Source organism: Orycteropus afer, unplaced genomic scaffold (assembly GCF_000298275.1).
Source record: "Orycteropus afer afer isolate SDZICR_OR568_19922 unplaced genomic scaffold, OryAfe1.0 scaffold00024, whole genome shotgun sequence".
Taxonomy (NCBI): domain Eukaryota; kingdom Metazoa; phylum Chordata; class Mammalia; order Tubulidentata; family Orycteropodidae; genus Orycteropus; species Orycteropus afer.
In genome coordinates this window covers 11,718,987-11,736,299 of record NW_006921611.1, presented here as the reverse complement: position 1 = coordinate 11,736,299, position 17,313 = coordinate 11,718,987, and positions in this window count along the sequence as shown.

Sequence of the window (17,313 nt, the reverse complement as noted above, 5' to 3'; positions counted from 1 at the left end):
AGGCCAATGCAGAACGCATTTTGCACCTCCACCCCAAGTATTTCAGTGGAAATGTGACCCCTGTGTTTCTGATTCATGTGCACTTAACTCATTAAAATGTTGATTTACAAAGGGCTTGTGATGTCCAAGCAAACCTCTGGGACCTCTATTTCAAGTTAGCCTTTTTTTCTCTTGGTGACTTTTGTGGGGAGGGTAGATGGGAAGAAGGAATCAAAAATTTTGTCTTTGAACCAGGAAGCCACATTCCATCGGGAATAAAACTTGGACTCTCGGGCAGAAACATAGACCTTTGGAATTGATTGGGTTTTCTCTTGGATGAATCATATGCTTCTAAACCTAATCAGAACCACCTGGAGTTTCTCAAATCCCAGTCACTGTCCAGGCATTGCATTTGAACTTGACCCATGCTGAAAATGAGCTAGAGTACATTAAAAGGAAGACCAGTGTCCGTTTACAGGAATAAATGTGTAGCTACAGAAAGAACTCAGCATCGTGGGACAAACCATCCGTACTTGGCTCTTCTCTTTTTTGCCTGAAATTCCTAACAACTACCTGGGATGAATACTCATACACTCATCTACCCCTGCCACCCCCTAAAAAAACAAAAACAAAAACAACAACAACAAAAAAACAACCATTCCAAGAACTTAGAGTGAATTTTCTTATAGGGTACACATAAAACCTGTTTGAAATGGGGCAAAGGGATAACTATATGTTGTGAATTCATCTGTGGATGTTTTCTTGAGCCACCAAGAAACACCAAGCTCAGGGGGGGAGCCCTGAGCTTTTGTTCATTTTTCTTTTAGGAAAGAAACTTCCTTCCTTCTTTTTTTCTTCCCTTAACTGGTATGGGAAGCATATCTCTTTTCAGGGTGTGTGTGTAGATGTGTGAATGGATATCTATGTATGTATGTCTTAGTAATCTAGTGTTACTATAACAGAAATACCATGAGTGAGTGGTTTTAACAAACAGGGATTTATTTTCTCACAATTAAGGAGACCTGAAATCTGAATTCAGAGCACTGGTTCTAGGAGCAGACTTTCTTGTTGACTCTGGAAGAAGGTCCATGTCTCCTTTCAGCATCTGTGGGCCTAGCACTCCTTGGTGATGTCCATGTTTTGGCATCATTGTTCCCCTGGGTCTAGGAGTTTCCAGCACAGGGACCCTTGTTCCAAAGGACATATTCTGCTTCTACAACTTCTTTCTTGGTGGTATTGAGGCCCCTCCTCTCTTGCTCCATTCTTTCTCCTTTTATCAGTTGTAAGATAAAAAGTGATTTGGGCCATACCCCAGGGAAACTCCACTTACATAGGATTAGGGCTATAACCTGATTAAGGGTGTTGAATCCCACCCTAATCCTCTTACAATTGATTGGCTGATCACATGAAATCATCATAGAGGATGATTACATCATTACATAACTACCAAATTACCAAACCAAAACTCACTGCCTTTGAGTCAGTTCAATTCATAGCAACCCCTCCTTGGGTTTCTGAGGTGGTATCTCTATGGAAGTAGGTTGCCTACCAGCCTTCTGGATAAAGGTCAAATGCCTTAGGTGCCATGCCACCAAACTACATCATTATGTAATCGCCAATGAGAATCATGGCCCAGCCAAGTTAACACATTTTTTGGGGAAACAATTCAACCCATGACAATGTATTTTGGGGGTGTTGGTGTATATCAGTGTTAGACAATGTAAGTGTTGGTGTTAGGATTTATGTGCTTGTGTCTTTGTTAGTATCTGTGTATGTGATATGGCTCCAATTCCAAGCCACTGAGATCTACTCCTCATAGGCCCCTCTCCTACAAGCACCTACCTCCCGTGGTGTTCAATGGGATGTTAAATTGTGTTGTGCCAAGTCTTATGTTGACCACTCTTTTTTCTTGAATATTCTTTTAATTACTTCAGCCTGTTTGTAGGCACTGTGAGGACTATAACAACATATGATCCTACTTCTGTACCACCTTCTTCCACTACCATTGTTCTAAGCACATTGCCTTGCACATGAATTATCCTCAAGTAGCTTGTACTGGATGGTTAAGAAAGAAGAATAACCAGAAACAAATGGACTTCAGAGTGTTGTGAATCATGGCCCATGTGGGGCCTCTTTATCCCATCTAAAGGATGAAGTTGGGCAGCATTCCAATTGTTTTGCCCTCTCTGCTTTGGAGCCTTTCCCCTGTCTTCTATCAGTGCTATTGAGTTGATGACATTTTCAATTAACTTAGCATTGTTTTTCCATTTTGAATGTATTTGAATATATTAAAGGTAGGTTGGACTTCACAGACGGTGTCCATCAGCTGCTGACATACCAATGAAATGACAGAAAAGCTGGTTTTCCAGTATTTCTTTGGCAGACGACCCAGCAACTGACACTGGCTCAGAATTATGGCTCATAAAGCCTAGTGCCAGAACCATGGACACTAAGCACTTTCTTATAAGATGCTTTCAACTCCTTATCTTTCAGAACCATTAAATTTCCACATTTGGCTTATTCCCCTTGGGAATTCATTGACTATTTAGGATGATCCTTTCTAGTACAAGTACAAGCAGCCCCCAGATTATGAATGTCTGAGTTATGGACAACTCATACTTGCTCTTTAATGCTATGTAGATTTAAATACACAAATCAAACTTTAACAGAATTGCAAAGAGAAATAGACAACTCCACAATAATAGTGGAAGACTTTAGTTCACCACTTTGGATGAAGGACAGAACAACTGGAAAGAAACTCCACAAAGATACAGAAGATGTAAACGATATAATCAAACAGCTTGACCTCATAGACGTACACAGAACACTCCACCCAACAATAGTACAATGTACGTTCTTTTCCAGTGCACATGGAACATTCTGCAGAATAGTCCATATGTCATGAATCAAAATGTGTAAGAATTATGGAATGGAAAATCAATCTGCTCTGTAAATATGCACCCAAATCACAATAAAAACTTTTAAAAAAAAGTGTAAAATTGTCCTCACTTTGTTTTTGTTTTGTTTTTTAACATTTTATTATGAGTCGGGTTAATTTACTCAGCAGATTGGTTTTCCATTCAACAATTGACACACATTTTGATTTGTGACATTAATTGCAATCCCCACAATGTAATAGCACTCTTCCTACTTCCTCCCTGTTTCTTGTTTCCAGCCGTCGACCTCTTTCCTATCCCTTCCTGCCTTCTGAGCTTTATTCCTGGGCAAATGCTGACATTTTTACCTTGTTCAGTTGATTGTTCTATGGAATGTGTTCCTCCCTGGTGTTAATATTCACCATATATGCCTGTCTATGGTTTGGATGAAAGTTGAACCATGGGGATGAGTTCAGTTCCAGGCTTGAAGGTTGTCTAAGGGCCATAGTCTTGGGAGTTCCATCAGTCTCTATCAGATCAGTAAGCCTCATCTTTTTTGTTATTTTGAGTTGTGTTACACATTTTTCTCCCACTCTACCCAGGACCTGCTATTGTGATTCCTTTCATAATGGTCAGCAGTGATAGTTGGGTATGGCACTATCTAGTTTTTCTGGTCTCAGGGTGCTAGAGGCTGGGGTTTGTGTGGTCCATTAGTTCTTTGGACTAATTGTGTTCATGTGAGTTTGATTTTCTTCATTCTTAATTGCTCTGAACAGGGAAAGATCAATAGTTGCACTTTATATGGCTGCTTGCAAGCTTTTAAGACCCCAGTTCTGACTTGTAGCTACCATGTACAACAGAATGAAACACTGCCCAGTCCTGTACCATTTCACAATCGTTGATATGCTTGAGCCCCCTGTTGCAGTCTCATACAATATTTTTCCTTTTGTGATTAACTACTTTCATTCAGCATAATGTTCTTCAGGTTCATCCATGTTATGAGGTGTTTCCCAGATTCATCAGTATTCTTTAGTATTGTGTTGTACTTCATTGTGTATATACCATAGTTTGTTTATCCATTCATCCATTGATGGCCACTTAAATTGTTTCTGTTTTTTTGTTATTATGAATAGTTCTGTGATGAACATGGGTGTATATATATCTATTTGTGTCACGGCTCTTTTTCTCTAAGATATATACCAAGTAGTGGGATTGCTAGATTATGTAGTATTTTTATTTCCAACTTCTGAAGGAAGCACTGTATCATTTTCCATAGTGGTTGCACCATATTACAGTCCCATCAGCAGTGAATGAGGATTCCAGTCTGTCCACATCCTCATTAGTATTTGTTGTTTTCTGGGTTTTTGAAATTTGCTATTAATGCTGGGGTGAGATGGTATCTCACTGTTGTTTTGTTGTTTTGCATCTCTCTAATGGCTGATGATTATGAGCATTTCTTCATATGTTAGTTGCCTGAATGTCTTCTTTGGTGAAGTGTCTGTTCATGTCCTTTGCCCATTTTTTAATTGGACTCTTTGTCTTTTTGTTGTTGAGGTGTTGAAGTTTTCCATAAATTTAAAAGATTAGCCCCTTGTCTAATATGTTATTGCCAATTCTTTTTCCCTGTCTGTAGGTTCTCTTTTTACTCTTTTGGCAAAGTCTCTTGATGTACACAAAATAAATATTTAATTTTTAGGAGGTCCTAGTCCTCTACTTTGTCTTCTGCTGTTTGTACATTTTTAGTTATGTTTAATAGTCTATGCTGTGTGTTAGGGCCTCTAAATTTGCCCCTATTATTCCTTTGATAATCTTTATAGTTTCAGGTTTTACATTTAGGTCTTTGATCCATCTTGAGTTAGTTTTTGTATATGGTGAGATATGGATCCTGTTTCATTTTTCTGCAGTTTTGGCAACACTGTTTTCTAAAAAGACTATCTCTTCCTCATTTAATGGGTTTCAGGCTTTTGTTAGAAGTAAGTGGATCTGTCCAAAAGTGGATGGATTTACTTCTAGGTTTACAATTTTGTTGCATTGGCTATGTGTATGTCATTGTACCAGTACCAGACTGTTTTGACTACAATGGTTGTATAGTAGTTTTTGAGGTCAGAGAGTGTGAGGCTGCCTAATTTATTCTTCTTTACCTGTGCTTTGCTTATCTGGGGTCTCTTTCCTTTCTATATAAAGTTGGCAGTTTTTCTATCTCTTTAAGAAATGCTGATGGAATCTAGATTGGATTACATTATTTCTGTAGATTGCTTTGGGTAGTAATGACATTTTCACAATGTTAAATCTTCCTATCCATGAGCATGGTATATTCTCAAATTTATGAGTTCTCTTTTGGTTTCTTGTAATAGTGTTTTGTAGTTTTCTTTATAAAGGTCTTTTGTATCTCTGGTTAGATTTATTCCTAAGTACTTCATCTTTTTGGTGGCTACTGTAAATGGTATTGTTTTCCTGATTTACTTTTCAGAGTTCTCTTTGTTAGTGTAGAGGAATCTGATTGATTTTTTCTTTTTTTTCATTGATCTTGTACCCTGCCACTTTACTGAATCCTTCTATTTGTTCCAGTAGTTTTTTTTTTTGTTGTTGTTGTTGTTGTTGTTGAGGCTCTGTGATTTTCTATGTATAGGATCATGTTGTTGTTGTTGTTGTTATGTGCCATCGAGTCGGCCCTGACTCATAGCGACCCATCCTTGGGTTTCCGAGGCAGTATCACTACGGAAGTAGGATTGCCCAACCTTCCTTCTGAGGAGTGGCTGGTGGGTTTGAACCACCAGCCTTCTGGTTAGCAGTCGAGTGCTTTAGCCACTATGCTACCAGAGCTCCTATAGGATCATATCATCTGCAAATAGAGATAGTTTTACTTCTTCTTTGCCAATTTGGATGCCTTTTATTTTAAACTTTCTCTCACTTTGAACCATGGCTGTCAACTGGTTCATCCTGGTTCTACCCCTTGCTTTTCATTTGCATTTCCGCCCAGATATACTGAATCAGAATCTTCATTTTAACAATCACCTGGAAATCTTGTTAAAATGTAGAGCTCATTCAGTATAACTGGGGTAGAATTGTAAATTCTCAGCAGGGGGTAGAACTGCAATGAACCAGTTTGAAGCCCTGCTTTGAACCAAGCCCTGCTCAGAAAAAACTCTTTATTGCAATCACCTTGACCAGCTGCACATGCAGCTTTTAAATCTTTGCAAAGGATTTGAGCCCTTTCTTGCACTAAAATAAGGCTACATAAGAACTGTATGCACCTGTTCTGACCTACATACTAATTCAACTTAAAGACACTCTAAGGAATGGATCTCGGGAGCTCTGGTAGCATAGTGCCTAAGGCACTTGACTGCTAACCAGAAGGCTGGCGGTTCAAACCCACAAGCCACTCCTTGGAAGGAAGATGGGGCAATCTACTTCCATAGTGATACTGCCTCGGAAACTCCAGGAGGGGTCGCTATGAGTCGGGTCCTACTCTACGGCACATTACAACAACAACAAGAAGGAATGGATCTCAGTTCTTAACCTAGGGATTGCCTATAGTCAAGAACTGTGTTGGCCAGCCAACCTGAGACATTTGGTTTAAATGAGTGGTTCATTTTGGATCTTTTATGTGAAGACCCTCAGGTCAGAAAGCTCTCAAAATATGACTGGGAAAGAGCTGTATTATCAGAGTATAACCAACCTTACTGATATGGATAAAGTAAAGCTTTCAAGACTTCCATTTGCTGACATGGCACAGTAAAATTGAGGAGAAACAGTTGCAAGCATCCATTAATAATCAGAACATGGAATGTACTAAGTATGAATCTAAGAAAACTGGAAGTTGTAAAGATGAAATGGAAAGCATAAAGATTGATATCCTAGGCATTAGTGAGCTGAAATGGACTGGATTTGGCCATTTTGAATCAGACAACCATTTGATCTACTATGCTGGGAATGACGATCTGAAGAGGAATGGCATGGCATTCATCATCACAAAGGATGTTTCAAAATCTCTTGAAGTACAGTGCTGTCAGTGATAAGATAATATCCATATGCCTACAAGGAAGACCAGTTAATACAACTATTAATCAAATTCAGGCACCAACCACCAAAGCCAAAGATGAGGAAGTTGAAGATTTTTATCAACTTCTGCAGTCTGAAATTGACTGAATGTGCAATCAAGATGTGTTAATTATCACTAGTGACAGGAATGCAAAAGTTGGCAACGAGAATCACTGGTAGTTGGAAAATTTGTCCTTGGTGACAGAAATGATGCTGGAGATTGCATGATAGAATTTTGCAAGACCAACAACTTATTCATTGCAAATACCTTTTTTCAACAATACAAATGGCAGCTATACATGTGTACTTTACTAGATGGAGTACACAAGAATCAGATTGACTACATCTGTGGCAAGAGGCAATGGAAAAGCTCAAGTTCTTCAGCCAAAACAAGGCCAAGAGCTGATTGTGGAACAGAGCATCAACTGGTCATATGTTAAGTTCAAGTTGAAGTTGAAGACAATTAAAACAAGTCCATGAGAGTCAAAATATGATGTTGAATATATCCCTCTTTAATTTAGAGACCATCAAAGAGTATATTTGATGCATTGAGCACCAATGACTGAAAACCAGAAGAACTGTGGGATCACATCAAGAACATCATCTATGAAGAAGGCAAGAAGCCATTAAAAAGATGAGAAAAGAGAAAAGACCAAAATGGATGTCAGAAGAGACTCTGAAACTTGCCCTTGAGTGGAGAGTAGCTAAAGCAAATGGAAAAAATGAAAAGATAAAAGAGCCAAACAGAAGAGTTCAAAGAGCAGCTCAAGCAGACAAAGCCAATTACTATAATGAAATGTGCAAAGATCTGGAGTTAAAAAACCAAAAGGGAAAAACATGCTGACATTTCTCAAGCTGGAAGAACTGAGGAAAAAATTTAAGCCTCGAGTTGCGATATTGAAAGATTCTATGGGCAATATATTGAATGATGCAGGAAACATCAAAAGAAGATGGAAGGAACATGCAGAGTCACTGTACCAAAAAGAACTGGTTGATCTTCATCCATTTCAGGAGATGGCATGTGATCAAGAACCAATGGCATTGAAGGAAGAATTGGAAGCTGCACTGAAGGAATTGGCGAAGAACAAGGCTCCAGGAATTGACAGAGTACCAATTGACATGTTTCAACAAATGGATGCCCTACTGGAGGCACTCATTCAGTTATGCCAAGAGATTTGGAAAACAGCTACCTGGCTAACTGACCATAAGAGGTTCGTATTTGTACCCAGTCCAAAGAAAGGTGATTCCACGGAATGTGGAAATTATCAAGCAATATCATTAATATTGCACGCAAGTAAAATCTCCCTGAAGATAATTCAAAAATGGTTATAGCAGTATATTGACAGAGAACTTCCAGAGGTGCAAGCTGGATTCAGAATAGGACATGGAACAAGGGATATCATTGCTGATGTCAGATGGATCTTGGCTGAAAGCAAAGAATACCAGAAAGATGTTTACTTGTGTTTTATCAACTATGCAAAAGCATTTGATTGTGTGGATCATAACAAACTGTGGATAACCTTGAGAAGAATGGGAATTCCAGAACACTTCATTGTACTCATGAGGAACCTATACATAGACCAGGAGGCTGTCATTCGATCAGAACAAGGGGACGCTGCAGGGTTTAAAATCAAGAAGGGAGTATGCCAGGGTTGTACTTTTTACCATATTTATGCAATCTATATGCTGAGCAAATAATCCGAGAAGATGGACTGTATGCAGAAGAATGTGGCATCAAGATTGGAGGAAGAATCATTAACAACCTGTGATACGCTGAGGACACAACTTTGCTTGCTGAAAGTGAGGATGACTTGAAGTACTTACTGAGGAAGATTGAAGAATACAGTCTGCAGTATAGATTAAACCAAAAAACCAAAATCACTGTGGTGGATTCGGATCCGACTTACAGCGACCTCTCCTTGGGTTTCCAAGGCAGTGTCACTATGGGAATAGATTACCCCATGTTCCTTCTGGGGCAAAATCATCACAACTGGACCTATAAGCACAATCATGATAAATGGAGAAAAGTTTGATGTTGTCAAAGACTTCACATTGCTTGGTTCTACAATCCACACCAATGGAAGCAGCAGTCAGGACATCAGACGATGTATAGCACTGCGCAAGTCGGCTGCAAAGGACCTCTTTCAAGTGCTGAGGAGCAAAGATATCTCCTTAAGGACTAAGGTATGCCTGACACAAGCCATGATATTTTCAATTGCCTCATATGCATGTGAGAGCTGGACAATGAATAAGGAAGACTTATTGATGCTTTTGAGTTGTGCTGGGGAAGAATGCTCAAAGTACCATGGACTGCTGAAAGAATTAACAAATCAGTCCTGGAGGAAGTGCAGCTGGAATGCTCCTTGGAAGCAAGAATGGCCAGATGTCGTCTCACCTACTTTGGTCATGTTGTCAGAAGGGACCATTTCCTGGAGAAGGATGCCATGCTTGGTAATGTGAAGGGTCAAATAATGAGGGGAAGGCCCTCAATGAGATGGATTGACACAAGTGGCTGTGGCAATGGGCTCAAGTATAGCAAGGATTGTGGAGCTGGTGCGGAACTGGGAGGCATTTAGTTCTGCTGGGTATAGGGTTGCTATGAGTCATAGATGACTCGACGGAGCCTAACAACAACATGTGAAGTTAATTCTTCATGATTCCTTGCTGAAGAACTTGAAATGCATACTTTGAAGGTGAGGAAGAAACATCAATGGCATCATAACAAAACCAAATCAGACAACAATAAAAGCCCCTCCTAAAAAAAAAAAAATCCAAAATTTTTGCATAAACTTATCATAAATCTGTAAAGAGAGGAATTCTGATAAGCTCGTGTACTAACTCTGACACAGAGGGTAACAGAAAGGGGGTTTAGCTCCTAACCTGGTAAACTCCTGCTTTGTGAGCCTTGTCTGAAATATCTGGACATACCTTGCATTCATCAGCATGGGGTTTTATCTTTGTTCTTTCTCTCCCTTCTTGGCATCTCGAGAAGAGCCATAGTATTGAGGTTGACTTAAAATACTTTTCCTTTTCTCCCATGTGTTTCTGGCTAAAGAAAAGTTCTCCAATATCTAGGTATATGTGAATTGGAAGCTGTGCACAGCAGACTCTTATTTCTGAATAACTTATGCAGTTCAGTGGCCTCCTAATGGAGGGGAAAAAAAAACTCCAACTTCATGAAGTGCTTTTTCCACTTCCTTTTTCTTACCACACTGGGATTCCAAGAACAAAACAGCTATACCAAAATCAAAAGTGATCAGGCTTCTCATACTGGCAAGATTTTCCAAGCATCAGACAAGCTCTGCATCTCTCCCCCAGCACACACACACACACACACACGTGCACACACAAGAACAGTTCCTGCCAGCTCAGCAGTCTTCCTCCAGAAGACGCCACCATTGCATAGCATCCCTGCTCAGCTACAGCTGAGCACTAACTTGCCTCTCTGGTCTCTCAGGACTTTGGTTGGCTGCCTAGAAGAAGAGAGAAAGTGCTTGGACTTCATCAGGATTCCCATTTGTATGGTCCTGCTCTTTGCTTGTGTGCGAAGAGGGAGCTTGGACCAAGGGCCTCTACCCTGGAGTGGAAATGTACCTGAAAAACCTTTTCTATCAAGGAATGAAGCTCTCAAGCTATTACTGTTGACAGTATTTCTTATTCACCATTTCTTCTTCCCCATTTACAATTTCATGATTTTCCCTTATTATCTCTTCATTTTGTTTTTCCTATTATTATTACTATGTTTTTAATCATCTTCCCTCATTTCTCTCCCTCCAACTCTTCCCATCCTCTACCCTGCATCTTTCTATGTTTCCTTTGCTTTTTATTTGTCCTTCTCCCTTTCTTGGCTCCCCCTCAGGTTCCTGATGGAAGCTAGAGATGCAATGCTTGATTCAGGGACTCTCCTGAAGCATGAAGCAATGGAGGGTTGGCTCCCTGCTTTCAGGCAGGGCTGCTGACATCGCATCTGATCCCACTTTAGAAGTTCAGGCAGCCTTTTTGAGAAAGGCAAACCCATTCCCAAGGCTCTCCCTCCTCTCATCTCTCAGTTGCCTCCTCAGACTACCTTTGACTTGGGGGTGTCTGAGTTTGATTTATGGCAGGGACATCATAGCTGAATTGCAGGAAGAGTCGCCCTTTTGAGAGGTGGGATGGACATGGGTTTATTTCCTGCAGGTATGAAAAGTGGCACATAGTGCCTGCACACAGCCATCATCCTGGTCCATCCTCAGATGCAGGAACCAAAACAAACCATGGTTGTTTTCCAGCCAGACGACACATTCCTTCCAGAGCTCATCACCCTGTAATCAAGCCTTGTGTCTGCCATGCACATTGGGTGTCTAAACAAAAGTGGTTTCCTTTCACACAACACAAACCTATCTTCCATCTGTCAAGTTGACTTCCCCATCTTGGGACAACTGGCATTTGGGTTTTGACACCCTGCTAGGCAGCAAGAGGACTGAGTAAGATGAAGGGAAACTTTCTGCTTGACTGAGACAGGAGACAGCTGGTGTCCTTATTTTCTGAATGGTTTAGCGGGACACAGAGGCCTTCAGAAGTGTCTACTTAGCAACCAAGCTTTTTCCTGAGTGCTGTTGGGATTTCTTTGGCTTGAGTCCACATGGGCCTGGATCTTTTGGCACTTGAGGATAGGAAGAACAGATAAACAGCTATTTATCTCTTCCCTGCCTGCTCCATCTGGAGGGAGAGGGTTCTGTTGTTTGCAATCAATTACAACAGCCAACTTTGCTGGGTAACTACTGTCCTAGCTATTATGAAGGATGCAAAGAGAAAGCAGATACAAATTCTGCCCCCAAGTATCTTACAATCTCATATGGAAGGTAAGACGTGGGTGCAAATATCCACAGTGCTAGGTAGGAAGTGAAACACACAGTAAGAGTCATATGGATGAGGTGATTTGGGAAGCCTAAAAACCCACTGCCGGTGAGTCGGACCCAACTCATGCGACCCCTCCTTGGGTTTCTGAGGTGGTATCACTGCAGAAGTAGATTGCCCAACCTTCCTTCTGAGGAATGGCTGGTGAGTTTGAATCGCTAGCCTTCTTGTTAGCAGTCATATACCTTAGGCATTACACCACCTGAGCGCCTGAAACCTGGGAGTAATGATATCCAGGGAGATCTAAAAGGTAGAGCAGGTGGCTTTGAAGTCAGGCCTCAAGGAATGGCTAGAACACAACTGAAAGAGGGCATTCCTGGCAAAGGGAACAGTGTGGACATTGAGACAGGAAATTAGGGCATGGAATTGATCCTGGGGGACCCAATGAAGGTTGATGTACAAGAGACTGACATAATCAGAAATGTTTCCAGGACACTGGCGAGGTCAGCATGAGGGGAATGAAAGGCACAGTGGGGGTCAGTCAAATGGCCTCCAAATATCAATGACTGGCTCCTGGGCAGTGTAGTGGTCAGAGCTGGCTGCCACTAACAGTCCCAGGCTTGGAGCCACTCAAAGCACTGGCTGTTGCTCATCCACAATGAAATAAATACAGAAGTTACAATGTGATGGTGTATCAGTTACCTAGTACTGCTCTGACAAGAATAAACCACAAATGGGATGGCTTGAAGAAACAGGAGTTTATTCTCTTACAGTTTGGAGGCTTTAAGTCTGAGTTCAAAGGGCTAGGCTCTAGGGGCTGGGTCAAAGCCCTTCAACCTTGGGCTTCAGCTCTGCCTCCTGCTCCCAGCCCACTGAAGCTGGAGGCCTTTCTTCACTCAGCTACTGGCTGCTGAGGCTGGCAAGTCCAAGGCTGACAAGTACAAAGGCACAGTCCTGGTGTTACCAAACCACACGGCAGGCCGTTAATTCTAGTCCATTGAAAGTCCCAAGGTCGGCAGAGCATGGTAGGCTGCTGAACAACAACACAACTACATGCAGGGTTCAAGCCTGCCATAAGCTAGAAACTGTTCCTCAAGTCTTCTCCTTTTATACAGGAAGCAGCCCACATCCCTAAGGCAGCTACTCAGCTGCTCACAGTAGATTCCACCATGGAGTTGATTACCAGTCTCATCATGGGGAATACTACATCCAGCTGCCCAACCACTCAACCAGGCCCAGCCAAGTTGACACACAACCTTAACTACCACAGATGGAATCTAATAATCCAAAATTTGAGCTTATAGTTAATATGCTTTGGTTTTATTTGATTTTTTTTTCTTATAATTCTTTTAAATTGTATTTTATAGAATTATGGGTCTGCAACATACTAGAGAGAAAGAAAACCTGGTCTTTGATGACAGATGATTTGAGTAGCATCCCATTAGCTTAGCCCTGAATGAGCATGATCTCACTGATTTCTAAAAGTCTCCATTTTCCTTCAGTGACAGATGCTCAAGCTTCATGTTGTTTACCAAGGTCTGATGTCTGAGGCTGAGTCTAGTTTCTCTCTGTAGCTGGACCACAGAGAGTGCATGCTATGTCTGGACCCTGTGTCAGGGCCTCACAGGGTGGCTGTGGGCTGGAGGGGAGGGGTGGATTTGTTAGGGTGTCCCTGAGAGCAGGAACTGGTATCCCTTGCCCCATGTGAGTATCTATTGGTAATGAGGCATGTCTATAGCTGAGTCTGGCCACAGGCCTACAGCTGAGGTTACCTAAGTGGAATCAGGGCAGGTGAGCAAAAGCTTGCTCTTCTGTCTGTGGTCCTCCAAGATCCCCTCTCTTCTCCTATAAATTATTTTGACATATTTAATGTTTTAACAGAATGACTTGGACTTGGGTTGAAATAATGGAATAATACTTTAGTTTCCACCTTATTAGTTTTCTTACCTTTTTCTGGTCCTGTTCAGATACTAAGGAACAGTCTCCTTTTCCTATGGCAAAAAAAAAAAATTAAAATTTCAAGTTCTTATATAAGTTAACTCTTCTTCCTTCTGGCTCTCCCCTACAGCCTCAGAAACCCAGAATGGAAAATAGCAGGGTATGAGGTATTTTCCGCTCTTTGTCCTGCCTCCTCCTCCACTATTTCTCCTGGCTGTTGGGAGTCAGGGAGTCAAAAGGGCCACAAAGGGGTGAGAATCTCATCCTTCATGTCACTGTAATCTGATGTTGGTGCTTTCTAATTGGGGAATGCCCAAAGCTAGCCTCTTTCTCTTGTGGGGCACTTTTACAAACTTGTTGTTAACTCCCACCCCCATGGAGAGCTCCCATCTTCCAGCTGACACAAGCTTAGTTCCTGCTCACTTGTCTAGTGGGGTCACCTGGGCCTAGAGGGAGCTCTTGTGAGTGTGCTTTCTTACCTGGTGTCAGCCTAGCCCACATTTCTGACCAAAGAGCACTTAACACTGTGGCCCTGGCAGACTCTAAAAAGTCCGTCTCAGTGTACCCCTCTCATCATTCTGCCTTTTCAAATAACTCTACTCATCCTCTGCCGTAAAAAGTCGCCCGGACACTAGTTCCCTTCACCTTCAAACTCCAGGGGACATTCTTTATGCTCCCCTAGATATTCTTTAAATGAGTTCTGGTGGTGCAGTGGTCATAGCATTCAGCTGCTAACCAAAAGGGCAATGGTTTGAACCCACCAAGCCCTCCATGGGAGAAAGATGAGGCAGTCTACTTCTGTAAAAATTTATAGCCTTGGAAACCCTATGGGGAAGTTCTACTTTGTCCTATAGGGTCGCCGTGAGTTGCAATTGAATTGATGGCAATGGGTTTTGCTTTGTTTGTTTGCTTTTTAAAGGAATTCTATTGGCTATTCTCTCCTCTAGTCTCAAGTCTCCTTTTCTTTTTTATTTTTTCACACGTTCAATGGTCAATGGTTTATTGGAACCAAGAACAAGAAAAAGTAAATTATTTTGACAGCTACATTCTTAAGAATTCCTGCAAGAACAATATTTGCTTTCTTAACAAACTGCATCATAAATATTCATCTTCTTAATAAATTACCCCAATCAAAGAGAAAGGAGCTCTGGTGGCACAGTGGTTAAAACGCTACACAGCTAATCAAAAAGTTAGTGGTTCAAATCCACCAGCCGCTCTGTAGGAGAAAGATGAAACATCAAGGCTCCTTTTCTTGAGGTAGAAGGGTGTGCTAGTTGTCTAGTGTTGTTATAACAGCAATACCACAAGTGGATGGCCTTAACAAACAGAAATTTATTCCTTTAAAGTTTAAGAGGCCAGAAGTATGAATTCAGAGTGGCAGCTTTAAGGGCTGGGTGAAGGCTCCTTGATCTTGGGCTTTAGTTCTGCCTTTCATTCCAGGCCCACTGGAGCTGGAGGTGTCTCCTAACTCAGCTCTGCTGAAGCTGACAAACCCAAGGTCAGCAGGTAAAATGGCACAATCCCAAGATCAGCAGGCAACATGGCAGGCCACTGGTTCAAGTTCAGGAACCAGAGATGAAGACTCGGCTAAATGCAGTATACAAAGTGTGCCGAAAAGCTAGAGATCTTTCTCAAAGCTTCTCCATATATACTGGAGAAAGGCCACACCTGAAAGCAACTAATTAGCTACTCACAGCAGATTCCACAATGGAGTTGATTACACCACATCCAATCTCATCATGAGGAATAACTAAATCCAGCTGTCAAGTCATTCAAAGTCATGGCCCAGCCAAGTTGACACACCCTTAACTATCACAAGGAGGGGTGGGGAAACACCCAAATGCTCTGCTTTTACTAAGCCACCAATCCTGTTTCAAGAAATACATTTTAATCAACCCTCTCCCACTGTCTCTCTTTCCTACCCTTATAAACTAAAGGAAGATGATTGATGTTTCAGTTAGGGTCCTGCCAGGAGACAGCAAACGTGCATTATTTTCATAGAGAGAATAAAATATAATTAATTGTTAACCAAACATTAGATAACTGAAAAGGCAAAACCAACCACTAAGATGCAATGGTTAACAGTTTAGCTGCTAATCAAAAGGTTGGCAGTTTGAACCCACACAGTAGTTCTGCAAGAGAAAGATCTGGTGATCTGCTTCCGTAAAGATTATAGTCAAGAAAACTCTATGGGGGCAGTTCTACTCTGCCACATGGGGTTACTATGAGTCAGAGTTGATGTGATAGTATCCAACAACAACAAGAGCAACAAGAAGGTATTAAGGAGCTAGTAACTAAAGCAAGCAGCTACCACCCCTCAGGGAACAAAGGGAAGCTGTAGGACAGGGTAGAACTGACTCATAGGGTTTCCAAGGTGGTAAATCTTTACAGAAGCAGACTGCTTCATCTTTCTCCTACAGAGCAGTTGGTGGGTTCAAACTGCCAACCTTTTGGTTAGCAGCCAAATGCTTTAACCACTGTATCACCAGAGCTCCTATCAAACTAGACAGAATATATGAAATGGACATTGTTAGACACTGAATAATAGGCAGTACAGGATCGATCATGAACTCTGAGAGAAGAAAAACAGAAGAAGTAAGCTCTACAATTGGCCCAGCTCTCTGCCTGGAGCCAATTTCTGAATCAGGGTGCAGGAAGAGGGAGCACAAAGGGAACCCAACAGGCCTGCTGAATTTAGGAGACAATGTTTAAGAGAATTTGGGGTGGCAGAAATAGCTGGAATTTGTGTGGTAATATAATGGAAATTAAAAAGCTATATAGAAAAAGGGCTCCAGAAACATACATAAGTGTCCCCTTGAGTCTTTTGGTTGAATACCAATGAACACATAAGTAAGATAACAGTTCATGCAATTGGGCAAAGAACAACTGCTAAGGGATAAAGGAAAAAGAACAAAAAGCAACCAAATACTGAGTAACTGATGGCTACAATAATTCCAGAGCCCACACAATACTGGAAATCATTTGTTTCCACCAGACAGGGTGAAGAAAATTTGCTGTGTGCAGTAGACAACCAAGAAGGAACATGCCTTAATAGTTGGGCTTAAGTGACCTATAAAGCTACTCTAGACCTCTGTGAAAAAAGGTTAAAAAGAAAAAGTCCAAAAGATTAAACCAATATGCAACTAACTTAACAGCCTGCCAAAATAAAGTCCAACACTCTAAAGACATGCAATGAAACTCTGTGTTCAAGAATGTCAAATTTACAAATTTACTTTCAAAGTAGCAGGAAAATGTGATCTGTAATCAAGATAGAAAAAATATCATTCCAAAGAAATAAATCCAGATATGACAGAGAGAATGGAAACAGCAGAAAAGTACTGCAATTTTTCCTACACCTAACTTTTACATATGGTTGGACTTAGTGACTCACCTCCAAAGAATAGAGTATGGAAAAGGAAAAATAGTAATTTTACAGTGGGGAATCATGAAAGACATCACCTTAATCAAGTGATCAAGGTTCACATCACCAGTGATATGTTAATATCATTTACATCCTATTATGATGTGATGACAAAGACACTTCACTTGGGTGGTATACTTCCAAATCCCCCTATATAACCGTAGTCTGGACATGAGAAAAAAGAGAAATCCTAGCTGAGGGACATTCTTTTTTTTTTTTTTT